Source organism: Hemicordylus capensis, chromosome 1, assembly GCF_027244095.1.
Source record: "Hemicordylus capensis ecotype Gifberg chromosome 1, rHemCap1.1.pri, whole genome shotgun sequence".
Taxonomy (NCBI): Eukaryota; Metazoa; Chordata; class Lepidosauria; order Squamata; family Cordylidae; genus Hemicordylus; species Hemicordylus capensis.
In genome coordinates this window covers 143,729,441-143,744,227 of record NC_069657.1, presented here as the reverse complement: position 1 = coordinate 143,744,227, position 14,787 = coordinate 143,729,441, and positions in this window count along the sequence as shown.

Below are 14,787 nucleotides of genomic sequence, written 5' to 3'. Positions count from 1 at the left end.
GCAGATATATTCTACCCATGGGCATCTGGAGAGAGGCAAGGGGTGGTGTGCAAAAGCTTGCTCTTTCCCGATTGAGACAATCCCTTGAATTCAATACTCCCAGGTTAAGTGGGAATATGCCCCATTAAGCTGTCTGCTGTTGTTCTTATATTTCTATTGTATATCTATATCAATATCTTTATTACAGTCAACAACCAATCTTGAATACATAAAACTTAAAACATATTAAAATCAGAATAACTAATAGAAGAAAGAAGGGGGAGCAGTTCTTAGCTCTGTAAATCACCTTCAGTACTATTAGTAGAAAAGCAGTCTATAAATGTTAAATAATTCATTGTTTTCTTATATTCTTTAATCATACAACTTGGGTGACTAGCTTTCCTTGGCAAGGTTTCTTCATAAAAACAATCAGGTTACTCAGTTCACACAGGCAATAAGAAAAGTAATGATGGACAATTTGGGAGAGATAATCAGAAGGTTTGGTGCAGGGTGTTATCAATATGCTAATGGCACCCAAATCTATTTCTCCATCATCAGGAAAAGGTATAACCTCCCTAAATGCCTGCCTAGAGGTGGTAATGGGCTGGATGAGGGGGGAAATACTCAGAGAGAATCCCAATAAGGTGGAAGCACTGTTCCCTCTAACAGTTTCCCAGATGTTGTTGACCACAACTCCCAGCATCCCCAGCTCTAGTGGCCTTTGGCTGTTAGAGGGAACGCTGGATGGAGGTATTTATTGTGTGGGGTTGTAACCCAGGAGACAACTTCGACCTGCTTGTTCTGGATGGGGTTACACTCCCCCAGAAGGAACAGGTACTCAGTCTGGGCGTGCTTCTGGATCCAAACCTCTCTGGTGTCTCAGGCTGAGGCAGTGGCCAGAGGTGCTATCAGCTTCGGATGATATGCCAGCTGCATCCGTTTCTTGAGATAAACAACCTCAGAACAGTAGTGCATATGCTGGTAACCTCCAGTCTTGATTGCTGCAATGCACTCTATGTGGGGCTGCCTTTATATGTAGTCCAGAAACTGCAACTGGTGCAAAATGCATCAGCCAAGTTGATCTTGAGGTCATCTCGAAGATACAATATTAAACCGATATGAAAAGAACAAGACTGGCTACCAATACATTTCTGGGCAAAATACGAAGTGCTGATTATCCTCTTTAATAAAATTCCAGAATTCCTGGAATTTCTCCATCAGCACTCAGTGAGGCTCTACGCACAATCAATGTGTAGAACGGGGAGGGGGTTGGCAGGGAAAGTGGGTCAAGCTCGCTTTCCCCACAGACGATCAGTCATCAAGCCCTGGGCGGCCGAAGCGGCCGCCCACATGACTACCAGCTCCATCATGGAGCCAGTAGGGGCAGCAGGGATCGGGGGCTGCTTGGCCCCCTGAAGTTTCAGGACGCCCCACACGAGAGCCCCCATGTGAGGACATTCTGGGAAGACCCCCAAAGCCAGGCTTATTGTAGCCTCCCAGTCGGGGGTCTCCTTGCGAGTCACCACGACATGGAGATGCACCGACTAACAATTTTAAAAATGGGGTCAACAGAGCGCTCACTCTGCTAACCTCATTTAACGGGAGGGCTACTTTGGCAGAATAGTCACCATTGAACCCTCCGGCTCGCCCGCAAGCCCAGTGGTTCTCACGATGGCGGGAAACCAGGCTGGGCTCCCTTAGCCCCATTTTCCTCCACTGTGTGAATAGCTCAGTATGTGGCAGCTTCCTATGTTCCTATGTAAAAGGGCTAAGACACATTTATACATCCAGGCTTTTAATCAGAAAAATAAAATTTGTCATGGTTTTAATGTTTTAATGCTTGTTTTAATCTGTGTTGTTTTATTGTAAACCACTCAGAGACATGAGTTTTGGGCTGAATTTAAATAATATGTTAAACAAACAAATGCACATGTTCTGGATTTCAGATGCTTTTCCAAACCTTTTATTAACAGCAGAACTAAAATAAAGAAAAGAAGAAAGGGATGGGGTGATAAGTTGATAACTATCTGGAGCAGCAGCTGGGTAGTGGAAGATGCCCACACTCCCCCCCCCCCGTCATCTTCAACTATAGGGAGTTTAAGCAAAGCAGCATTTCACCGAGCTACGGGGGGGGGGGCACCACGTGATGCCTCCAAAGCAGGTGCTTTGGCAGTAACCTGCCACTCACCCTTCTTCCTTTCCTAGGAGAAAAAAACAAGAAAATCGTAAATAAATAAGCATCAACGTACGAGCCAGCCGAGTGGCAGAGCAGCGCGCTGGCACAGGCGGAACTCCAAGGACTGCAAGAACAAACCGCGGGGACGCGCGGAACTGAAATAGCCCCAGTGAAAATAAAAGGTTAAAGGAATTTTCACTCGAGGCACAAATGGCCAGGCTCAAACAATCATGCTTCGGACACATTATGCGAAAAGCCAGCTCCCTTGAGAAGTCCATAATGCTGGGGAAAGTTGAAGGAAAGAGAGGATGCACCCCTGAGAGACCTTAAAGGCCAAGTTGAAGCCAGACCATCCTGGAGAGAATCTACCTATGTGGTAGCTAAGAGTCAACACCGACTTGACCGCACTTAATCAAGCAATCAAGGATTAAAGTCAAAAATCAACCTCAAAAACGAGCCTCGCGTTTTCCAAGGACTGATGAAGAAAGGAAAGGTGGGAAGAAAAAAAACGAAAAACATTTCTCTCCGGGCACAGGCCAGGCAGTCCCATCGCGGGACCCCACTCAGCCCGCAAGGGATACTTGTTGGGGGCCATCCCCCCCCTTAGCACAGAGAACGGGGTCAGACAGGCTGACCATGGTGACTAGTGACTTCAGCCCGAGCAGGGCCAAAGAGGAGGATCGCCCAGCCACTGTTTAGGGCTGACTATCGCCGCGCTGGGGGGCAGGGGGCAGCACCCGGGAAAGGTCAGGAAAGAGGGGGGGCAGGAGGCGATTGGGAATCAGGTACCAAGAGGAAGACCCAGCGGGGAGACCAGGGGACGAGGAGGGCTGGTGCGGTACGCTGCTGTCGGGACCCGAGAGATTCTAGCGGGGCTGGGCTTCCTAGTAAAGCCCTCCTGGCAGGGGGCGGCTCCAGCTTCCTAGCGGCATTATTTGGCAGAAACTCCTCACCGCCTGCACAGGGGTGCCCTTGATAAGGAATGCTCCGCGGCCATAGGTGGGCAAACGGCGGCCCCCGCACAAATAGTTTGCCCGCCACCTATGAACGCCACAGGATTTCTGTTAGTGAAGCTATGTTCAGGTGGAGCGTGCCCATGTGAAACAGACTCTTCTTTCTGTTCCAGAAGTCTCAGGGGTGGGGGGACACACACAGCTTGCCCGCCGAGAACTGCACTTTGATCCTTCTCTGCTTTCCCCTCAATTTCTCCCCCTCGTGCCGACACTGGACCCTTGGACGGAACCGCATCTAGGCCTCCCGCGCTCGGTGTCGGATGGCAAGGTTCCGAGGAGGAAGGAGCCGCTCTGGGAAGCAGCCAGCCCGGAAGGTTTTGTAGAGCGCCCCGACTCAGGCGGCCGCGCCGGGAATAACTCAGCTTGCTTCGCCAAGAAGGGCGCGCGCGGCGGCGGGGGGGGGGGGGGTCCTCGTCGGCGGTGAGTGCGAAGGAGGCGCTTGGAGCCTCCTTTGGGGGAGGGGAGCGCGGCTCGCCCTCTCTCCCCGCCCCGCCAGCATCGCAGGAGCATAGACGCTGCTGCTCGACAACATCCCCCCTGCCATTTTCCAGCGGCGCCCCCACCCAAGAGCTGCAAACGCTCTCCTGGGAAGGAGTTGAGACTGGGAGCAGCTGGTCAGAGGATCTCGGTGCCTCCTCAGAGAGGGTTGAGGTCGGGACCGCTCCGGTCGGCGTTTCCTCGCTTCTGTCTCCAGGGCAGGATCGTGTTCTAGCCCGCACCCCGCACAGGATTATCGCCTGCCCAGGAGGCAGGCAGCGAGGGGAAGTTGTATCCTCCGTTCCTCCCTTCCCAACACCGGCTGGGCTGCTGCTGCGCTCTTTTCTAGTCGTCCTTCCAGAGTGAGGACGAGTCGCGCTCCGATGTCCAGCAGTTCCGTCGTAAATCAGCAGCTGAATGTGGACTTTCTCCACAGAATTGCCCCTCGCTCGACCCCCAGAGCTGCTGCTGGTGGAGTCCGCACTAGCGAGTGACGGGCCAGTGCTCCAAGATGCTAGGGGTGCAAACTTTGTCTGTCCCCGGCTCCGTCAAAGGCTGGCAGCTCCATCAATCAATTCCTCTTTTGTCTTAATAGGGCCTCAGAAAGTCCCTAAGAAGCACACTGCTAACTTGTTTCGTTGTTGTTTTTATTCAGAAGAGGAGAAGGCTCCCTCTTCACATGTCCATGGAGAAAGAATGGAGAAGGGAGAGAAGCCTAGGAGGAGCTAAGGAAAAAAGATTGGCAGGACTGGTTAATGCAGTGCTGAGGAATTCATCCATCCACCAAAGTGTATCCTGTCTGCAAGAGGAGCAGTTTTTTTCTACTTGTGGAAGATCTGAGTTCATCCGTGCAGAACTAATTAGGTTCAGCAGGGTGGAAAGGATTCTAGCGTTGTGGTACACTGAATGTATTTCTTCTCCATGGGGATCTCTCTAGTTAGCTACTCTTTAGTGCTCTCTCCGGTTATCTGTAACAAATTTGTTTTAATTATTTAATAAAGCAGGTCTTTTTTCTTTTTTTTAAATGTACAACCAGACACAAAAAGTGCAGTTTCAGAGGGAATTGTGCAGTTCCAAAAGAACATTTGTGTAGTTCAAATGTTCAAGTCATGTCAAAATTATATTATGTTTGCTGATGTTAAAAAAAATGACTGATATTACAATGTGAAAAGTAGAGTGAGTAGTCCAGGGTCCTCTAAAACCCTAAACCATTACACTGCAAACAAGCTTAATACCATAAAGGAATATCTAAAGTCAGAAACTGTAGTAGATCAGGCATATGGATATTTATTTCCCTTATCTGTTGGTATCCAGTCCCTTCCGAGAGTTATTGGAGGAAATGTCTCTGAACATCAGCTGAGTTCATTTCTAAATAACCAGAACATTTCTAATCACCAGAATATAGAGGTATGTCACAGTGGCACCACACACTATGCACATGAATTACAACTGCATACCTCTGTGTCATTTCAAATGTTCCTTTTTAAAAGCCCTGTAATAAAGAATTTCTTGATGTGGCGGGGAGGAAATGGGCTTCAATCTGCATGGTACGTAGTGTAGGATTATGGTAATATAGATGAATGACTGCTTTTTTCCTAGGTTTGGCTCAGTATCTTCTTTCTTAAAAGCTCCCACTCCTCGCGGCACCAAACCAGTGCCTGAACCTGGTTCATGCACACCTTATGCAATATCAGCATCTGCTCTAGATGTCTTCCCTATCATGCTGCTTATGTTCAGGGCATATTCAGACATGCTCCTTGTAGTGCCACCTGGTCATCAATTTGCAGCTTTAAATCGCAAGTGGAACTGCATTGCTACATTCATACCAGCATGTTTCCATGCACATTTATAGCACTATGTTCCATCCATACTAGTGCATGATCCATAATATAAGGAGGTGTAGTTGAATTTCACCTTTTACTCCCATACTGTATCTGGGCATGCACCTCTGCAAGCAATTTTTTGTGTGTGGAAACAACTGACATATTGATCCACAGTTGTTTTGGTGTTCCACTTTATTCCTAACCAAATAATGTTAGCATAGGCGCTAACACAATAAAAGCAGTACTGCAGCACAGTAGTGGCACAATGCACTAATAGCACTAAGTGGATAACATGTTAAACTACAAAACAATTCAGTTTCAAAACAAATGGAATAATCTCCACCAAAAAAAAAAAAAAGGCCAAAAAGGCATGGGAAATCTGAAGTTATGTTCTGGCATGGAAGTACAAAGGTGTGGCAATCAAGTTCACACTCACCCAAGTGTCACTGATTATGCAACAACCACCCCTATCCAAAAAGACTGGACAGTAACACTAACAGCCCACTCCCATCATTGTACAGCTGTACTGCAGTTCTCAAAAGTTAGAAAACTCTTTAAATCAATGTGATTATTTAAGCATGGGGGGAATACAAATGGATGGATGATGATGTTGCCTGAACCCAATAAAGCATGAGTGAACAAGGTATGACAATCACAAATGAAACACCCCTTCTAAAAGTACCCTCAGTCTAACCCCAGGCAGGCTTTCTCATCTGCAGAGATTACTTCTGTAAAGAACCCAAGTGATCATTTTCCTGCACCTGGCTGGAAAGAGCTGCCTATGACACTATACTAGTGATTTCAACAGCCAGTAGCAGAAAAAGAAAAATGGTAAGGGCCTCACCTATTGAAATTAGTATTAAACAAATTGTTTGAGTAAGAACTAATCTGCCTACTTTCCCCTCACTATCCCTACAACTGGACTAAATTTGGAAATCGGTTAGGCAGTTCACAGGTTAGCCCACTTGCACCTCAAATATTTGTCCAATCTTGAATTAACCACCCAGAGAACAATTTGTTATGGGGTGACTAACAATTAAAGTTTATTATTATCACCAAATATGGCCCAAAACGGTTCCCACTTGCACCTCAAAAGTTCATATGTACGCCATCAGCGTGGATGGCATCATTACAAACTATGACATTGGGGTGTCCCTACAACTGTAGCAAATTTGGTTCAAATTGGTTAGGTAGTTCACAGATTAGCCCACTTGCTCCTCAAAAGTTTACGTGTCCACCAACTTGAATTGGGGTGGATGACATCATCACTATAGTGGATTTAACCCAGCCTTTGTCCAAAGCAAGCCCATGGGAGGGGATGAAAAAATGCTGAATCATCCCCAGTCTGTGCTTTGACCTACAAAGGCTGTTCCTTTAAACTTTCCTGTTTCTCCAGTAGCTGATTTGCTGCCGCCACCCCACCCCCCACCCCCGGGATTTGGGTGGAATTCCAGGGAGACTCTCCTCTTTCTACTGGAGAAGTACAAAACCCTCCATGTGCAAGCTTACACATGGTGAGAAACCTTGGTAGCTGAGGTTTCAAATGGAGGTTTCAAATTGAGGTGTGTTTGCACCAGAGTAAACCGCTTTCCAGCCCCCCTTTCCTGAGTTTTCCAGCCACTCAAAGAGGCTGGTTAAAATTTGCAAAAAACAAAAAGAAAAAATAAATTTTATTCAAAATACCACAAACAGTTTCCGTCTGGAGCTTTCTCAGCTTTTAGTTACAGGTAAAAATACTCAGTTGATTACAAGGTTCCTTCCAAAAAGCACTCCAGCTGATATTGGAGTGGCACACTTTAAAAATCATGGTTACCCAGTTGCAAAGAAATATGTATGTAAGAAAATACAAAAGCACCTTTAAAGTTTACATAGACTCTTTCAGTACCCTAGCTGGATGGATGGGTGCAAGCTATTGCTTTCTTAGCTTAGTTACATTCTAGGTAAAACAACAGTAGACCAGTTGCAGGGATATGCAAGGCACAAAAAGGGAAAATAAAAGTCCAAACTGTTCCCTAGGTTAAACTTTCCTCAAAGCCAAAGCCCTGGCTTCCTTCTTGAACTCACCAAAACCATGGTAGAGGATTCAAGCCCCAGCCCCTGAAGTCCTTATCTTCCAAGAATTGCAGTCCTGCCTGTTGTAGCTAATTTCCCAGCCACATGTCCAGCTGCCAGCCCAGCCCGCTTTCTTCTGCACAAAGAAATGCTTCTCTTCCTGCCTCATGACCCTCTAGGTCCCACCCACCATGTGCTGAGTGGCTGATCCCTAGAAGTCACTGCCTGTCAGTCAGGACAGGGTACACTTCTAGTTCACTCTTTAGGAGAAGGTGGGGCTGTTCGGTGACTGATCACTACAATCACAAACTACGCCGTTGAGGTGTCCCTGTGTGTCTCTACAACTGTACCCAATTTGTTTCATATTGGTCCAGGCATTGCGAAGGTGGGGGGGGGCACACATGGACGGACACACACACACACGGAATGCCAGGTGCTCTCACAAGCCTACTGGGAAGTAGGCTAAAAATATGTATATATTGTTTTTCAATCTTTAGAAGTTCTCAAAGTGGTTTACATAGCAAAAGGAATGAAACAATTGTCCCCTGTCCCAAAAGGGCTCACAATCTAAAGAACAAAATATACACACACATAAAGAAAACACCAGCTACAGCCACTGGAGAGACACTACACTAGGCTGAACCAGGGCAGTCATTTCCCCATGGCAACATATAAGAGAGTCTCCAGTGCAAATGGTGCTTCTTGCTCAGTTAGTAAGGTTCCACAGAAATGTGAAAGGTACAACAGGGAACAATTCCCCATGTGCTTGAAGACTGCTAGAGTACACAGTGAGAACTGACGCTGAAGTAATTTGGCAGGGTATGCATTTCAATATATTTTGGGCAGGATCATGTCATAGTTAATTGTAAACTGCCCTGAGCCTTTTCAGAAGGGTGGTATAAAAATAAAATAAAATAAAAGGTGAACCAGTGGTTTGGCAGAGCCACCAATTCCTTAAGTGTGCATGCAAGCCTGACTTCTGGTGTTGAGAAGGATATGCTGAGATTGGCTGTGACATGCGAACCCGCCAGTCTTAGCATATCCCACTTCACTTGCAGTAATGGAACCCCACATTTGCCCCACACTTCAAAACCTGGTTACAGATGTTGGGTTCTGTACCAGAAGTAGGAGAAGATGTGCCAACATTGGAGGGTTTGCACATCACATCTAGTGTCAATTTATCCTTCCCAACACTGGAAGTCGGGCTCACACATGTGCTCAGGGAACTGGCAGCTCTGCCAACCTGCTGATTCACCATGACATATGAGGGGGGGCCCCCATGTGTTTGTTGTGCTGATGATCATCCCTTTGTTGAGTCTCTGTTCTTACTATTCCCTCCCTTTTCTCCCATTACAGGCATTCCATAAAAAAGGGTTATTGTTATTTTTTGTTATTTTTACATTTATATCTCGCTCTTCCTCCAAGGAGCCCAGAGCGGTGTACTATATACTTAAGTTTCTCTTTCACAACAACCCTGTGAAGTAGGTTAGGCTGAGAGAGAAGTGACTGGCCCAGAGTCACCCACCAAGTATCATGGCTGAATGGGGATTTGAACTCAGGTCTCCCCAGTCCTAGTCCAGCACTCTAACCACTACACCATGCTGGCTGGTTGTGAACTGAAGAGGCCCTAGCTTCCTTTGCTGGCATCCATTGCAAGAGCACTGCTCCTCCTTGCAAAGCAGAGAGAGCAGCCTATCCCCACATACCTTTCACATGCTACCGGCAAGAGGCAGTTCCAATCGGGAATCCTGATCCTCATCGGCTCTAAAGCTGCCCTATCTTCCTTCTCAGGCTCAGCTATGTTTCCAAATTAGCTATCATTTTCAGATCCTGAGTTTGTAACTGGGAAAGCTTTTTCTTAAAACTATCAACTGACTAAAGATTTTTATTTGCTATCTGGCTTTTAACTGTGTGATCAGTGTACATGTACACAGATTTATATGTTGCAAAGCCTTGGTGTAGTACGTGTATTTTGTGAGGACTCTGAAGGAAAGGGTCATTTTCTTAAGTGTAATAACACTTGTTAAAATGTAATAAGCCTACCTCTTATTGATAGAAGGAAGTGCCATCTATATTCTTAATTCTCCAAACCAGGCCATGCGTGGGGACGTGGTAGAAAGGAGGCGATTGGCTGACAGAGTTTGCAAGCAGAAGCACCTGATCGGGCAGTGGAGATTCCATATGCAGATAGGGAGAAGGAGCATGTGGCACTGTGGTGATTGGGCAGTGGGGATTCCCTATGCAGATAAGGAGGAGGAGCCTATGATGGTTAAGGTCAGTTGGAATGCAACTGTTACTGGTCGGAAGATGTTCTTGATTGTAGAGGAGAAGCATCTCTATATATAAAAGGATAGCAGACGGGGTCTGCAAAAAGACAGTCCGTCGGTCCTGAGGGAGGAAAGAGCCCCTTCAGGAGAAGGAGGATGCCACTGTGTGAATTAAATGAGGAAACAAGATGAACAAAATCTGTTAACTCAGGGAGGGAGGAAGAGAGAGAAAAAACATGAAGGGAGGGGGAAGAAAGAGTGGGGAAGAGCGAGTGGAGGAGAGAGAAAGAGAAAAAGAAGGGAGGGGAAGCGAGACAGAAGGAAGGGCAAGGGACAGGCCTGAGCCTGTCAGCAGCCTGAGGGGAATGAGCGGCCATGGCAGCATTAGCAGCAAGGAAGGGCTCAGTCAACCACTGCTGCTGTTTGGGGCTACCAAGGCCATTGTCAGAGGAAGGCAGCCAGGCAAGGGATGGGCCTGGGCCTGTCAGTGGCCTGAGGGGAACGAGCGGCCATGGTGGTGGCAGCAGCAAGGAATGGCCCGGTCAACCACTGCTGCTGCTCCTGGAGGAAGGAGCAGGAGCGGGGCTCGGGTGAGGGTGAAGAGGTCTCTGGGGATAGGGGGCTTCAGCTTGGCCAATAGGCGGCAGCAATGCTGCAGCCATGACCAAGAAGGGTGAGGGAGATGGAAGCAATGGGAATGAGGAGGAGCAGGAGTGCAGCTCAGGTGAGGGTGGGGAGATCTCTGAGGTGAGGGGAGCAATCAAGTACTAACGCGCAGATGCTCTAGAACGTGCAGGAGTTCCAGCACTGAAGTGGAGAGAAATAATGGCGGCGGTCAGGATACAGAGGTGGAGGACTGGCAGGCGAAGCCCCTCCGGCCAGAAAGGGTGGGTGGATGGTTGGCGAAGCCCCGCCGGCCAGGAAGAGGAGACGGTGATGGGGGGAGGGAATAATGGCAGCGGCGAGGAGGTGGACAGATGGCAGGCAAAGCCTTACCAGCTGGGAGGAGGAAGTGGAAGGCGGCGGGATGGCCTGGGCCTGGCCCACCCAATGGAGAGAGCTGCGGGGGGTGAGCGAGAGCACTGCGGGGGGCAAGCGAGCAAGCTGCGGGGGGGGTGAGCGAGAGCGCTGCGGGGGTGGCGGGGCGGCGAGCCAGCGAGTGCGCTGCGGGGGCAGCGAGCCAGTGAGCACGCTGCGGGGGGGCAAGCGAGAGCGCTGCGGGGGGCAAGCGAGCTGTGGGGGGTGAGCAAGAGCGCTGCGGGGGGGGCGAGCAAGAGCGCTGCGGGGGGCGAGAGCGCTGCGGGGGGTGAGCGAGAACGCTGCAGGGGCGGCGGGGGCAGCGAGCCAGCGAGCGCGCTGCGGGGGCGGCGAGCCAGCGAGCGCGCTGCAGGGGGGCGAGCGAGAGCGCTGCGGGGGTGGCGAGCCAGCGAGCGCGCTGCGGGGGGATGCCACAGGCTCAGTGCACAACTGCACAGATGCTCTGTGCGGTGTCAGCTAGTTTAAAAATATTTCCTTCCTCATGTTTGGAAAAACAGGACTACCTTCTACTAAAGGAATATGTTCAGCTTCCATCACTGTTACAGAAGAGCCAGCTTTAAGATATATTGACACTGATTTCAACCTAGCACTTAAGACACACATACACAGCCTAGCGTTGTCAGTTTCAATTGCCTTGCTTCTTACAGACAGAAGAAAACCCAGAGGCACACATGCATATACACACCCACCTTGAGTTGCGAAATATCAGATAGCACCTTAGAGGCACTCCCAGGTGGATGTTGAATTCAGAATCATCACACCTGTTCACTCACTCATTATGGGGATTTCACACAACATCATTATCCCTACACTATCGGCCTGTATTTTCCCCACATTTAAATAATCGTCTTCATTAACAGAGTTTTTCTGACTTAAAAAGAGATATATACTAGTATAGCTGTACAATGACTACAGATGTGGACTGCTGTAGCATCTAAAAAAAAGTTGCATCTTTTTTAGAAAGAGACATGGCCAGATCAGGCAGCAACTAGCCAAATAAAGAGTGATTTAGTGCACTAATGAAAGTTTTCAGTTTTTAGTCTGTAAGAGCATTTAGCAAACCCACACATTTTCTCAGGTAGAGCCCCACTGACACGAATAGAACCAACTCACTTGTAAACAATTTAGGATTGTAGTGTTACAGATGTTTTTCCTGTAAAAAGATACAAAATAAACATAAGACTCAAAGTATCATAAGACGCATATAATAAATGCAATATCTCTCTCTCTCTCTCTCTCTCTCTCTCTCTCTCAAATCAGCAGGGCTTGAAAATGCTGAGCATCCACCTGCAGATGCAGTGGGAGAGGGGCATTATATTGATTTTTGCCTCCGGCAACAAAATGCCTGATATATCTATATTGCCAATGAATTTATGCCTGTTAGGCAGCTCAGCAAGGCACAGTGCTTAACAAGGGCCGCCATGCCACTAGCAAACTATAGTTGCACCTTGGTGGAAACTTTCCTCTCCCTTGCTTGTACTGCAGAAACGTGCAAAAAGCACAGTGCACAGAGCAGCAGCAGGAAGTCCACAACATGGTGTCTGTCTGAACCACAAAGCTGTTCCAGAAACATCACAGGCACAACCATTGTAAATGGAAGTACTTGGCTGAGCCTTCCAGGGACAAATTCTCTGTGTTCAAGAGGACAGGAGGGGCTTCCAACAGACTCACTGCACTAAAATCAGGTTCCTGCTCTGCGTCAGATCACAGGGGGATTGCATGGAACCATCTCTGTTTTAAGATATGTCTGGTGGGCTTGCACAATTCTACTCATCAAAAGCTTGTTGAACACAAGGTAAAAAGTTCCAAATCTTTTTTTGATTGATTAAGTGCCGTCAAGTCAGTGTCGACTCTTAGTGACCACATAGATAGATTCTCTCCAGGATGATCTTTCTTCAACTTGGCCTTTAAAGTCTCTCAGTGGTGCTATCATTGCTGTCGTAATCGAGTCCATCCGCCTTGCTGCTGGTCATCCTTTACCTAGGGTTAATCAAGCCTGTGAACACAAAAAAGCATCAAGACAGCAAAGCATATCTGATTTTCTGTCTCCACCACAACTGCTTGAACCATATTCCCCTCTGCTTTTAAAACAGGCTTTTTACCCTTGAAAGGGGTAGTGTCAAAGTCATCAGGAAACCCCTATAATCTTGAGATTGATTTGCTTTAATCACTGTGACCATCTCAGTTTTTATTTTATTTTATTGTCATGCTGGTACATTGTCATTTTCTGCAAAGAGAATGGGAAAGAAACATGCCCATTGTCCACAAACTAAGTCAATGTCACCTCCTGTGCACCCCGATGGCTGCTGAATTAATGTAATATCCTCCTGTCTTGTTTTTACTTTATGATACTCTATTGTGTGTTTGTATATATATAACTTGTATGCCGAACTACCAGCGTGGGGATTTGTGGGAGAGGGTAGCCCCACTCAGTGACCCGAAGACAGTGGGATCATCATTTTGGGGGTCAAGCAAGGGTGCACAAGTACAAATGGGGGGTGGGATGGCAGGGGGCATGCTTTGGCGCCAGTTGCCAGGAACAGGAGAGCATTCACTGGGGTCTCTGTCCCCAAGGCTTTCCTCCACACAGCATGCTGGCTCTGTATAGAGCTCCCAGGCCTGACACTCTCGTGAGAGGGCTGTCCATGGGAGAAGGGGATGTTTTGTCATCACACATGATTAGAGACTTTGCTTGGCAATTCTCTCCCCTCCCCTCTGGTGGTTCTTCTCGTGAGTTGTGTGGAGGTGTCCCATGGCCTGGCATCCTCTTGATCAAGTGCAGTGTGCCCGAGGTTGGCATCCATCTTTATCACAGAGGAGGAATCACCCTCCTCAGTGAAGGCAATGCCAATCCCGCTGCCTGACCACAAACCCCCAAGGGGAAGGGTCTGGGTCCCACTTCCCCAACATAATTATACTAAAAAATAGAACTTGGCTGCTCAAGAATACCTGGTTGGTCGGCCTTATAAACCCAACCCCGGGCACACATATGGCCCTAGCCGTTTGCTCCCCTCCCAGCACTGTGATGGGGGGGGCTGCTTATGTGGCCACCTGGAGCGTTTGTGCTTGTGAATATACATCATAGGCACTTCTTTCTCGGGGATCAAAGCAATTAGTGCCCGTCCTGCCATCCCATCCCCTTTCCCTCTCACTTGCCAGATGGGAGGAGCGAGGGGCAGAGTGGGAAGGTGGAATGGCCCTGTATGACTGTGCCATTTGACAAGCCTCTGATGGGACGCAACAGTATCCCTGTTGCTGGCCAACTGCATCGCAGACAGGAGGGGTGGGGCTGGTGCTTGGAGAGGTGGCCAGCTAGGAGTGTCACAGGCATAGAGCAACCATGTCCCCGGACTCATCAGCGCCACAGCCTCTATGATTGTGGTTTGAAAATCAGCACAAAACCACAGTTACGGCAGCATCAGGATTCAGATGTAATTCTTTGATGGCCAAGCTGGAGGTCTCAGTGGTGAACCTTTGTGCAAACCAAAGGTTCAAACTGGAGTTTGGCGTGGCAAACCAGAAGTCACTTTCGGCCTGAAGTTCCAACCTCTGCCCCATTTAACACTGCTTTTGTTTTCTGAACTCAGCCAAAGAGTCTCCGGAATGAGCTCATGTTGTCAATTCAACCTACCAGAGCATTTCCTCATTGTCTACATAACAACCAATCAGCACACATTTATTTAAATTCAGGCAAAGGAACCAATTCAAATTATTATTAATTCTAGAATTATTCAAATCAACTTTTTCAGAAGTACTGCAGATATTTCCTAAAGAGGTTACTTGATAAACAAATTGAATTGCAGTAAAATATATGATCTAGGAGGGTACATCAGTACATTTTAGAAAATAAGTAGCACATTTATTACATAGAAGAATAGTCTTATTAATGATATTTATACGCTAATTTTTTAAAGTGGCAAATATTACCTGTCTAACAAATAACTTAACTGTGAAGCCCATGA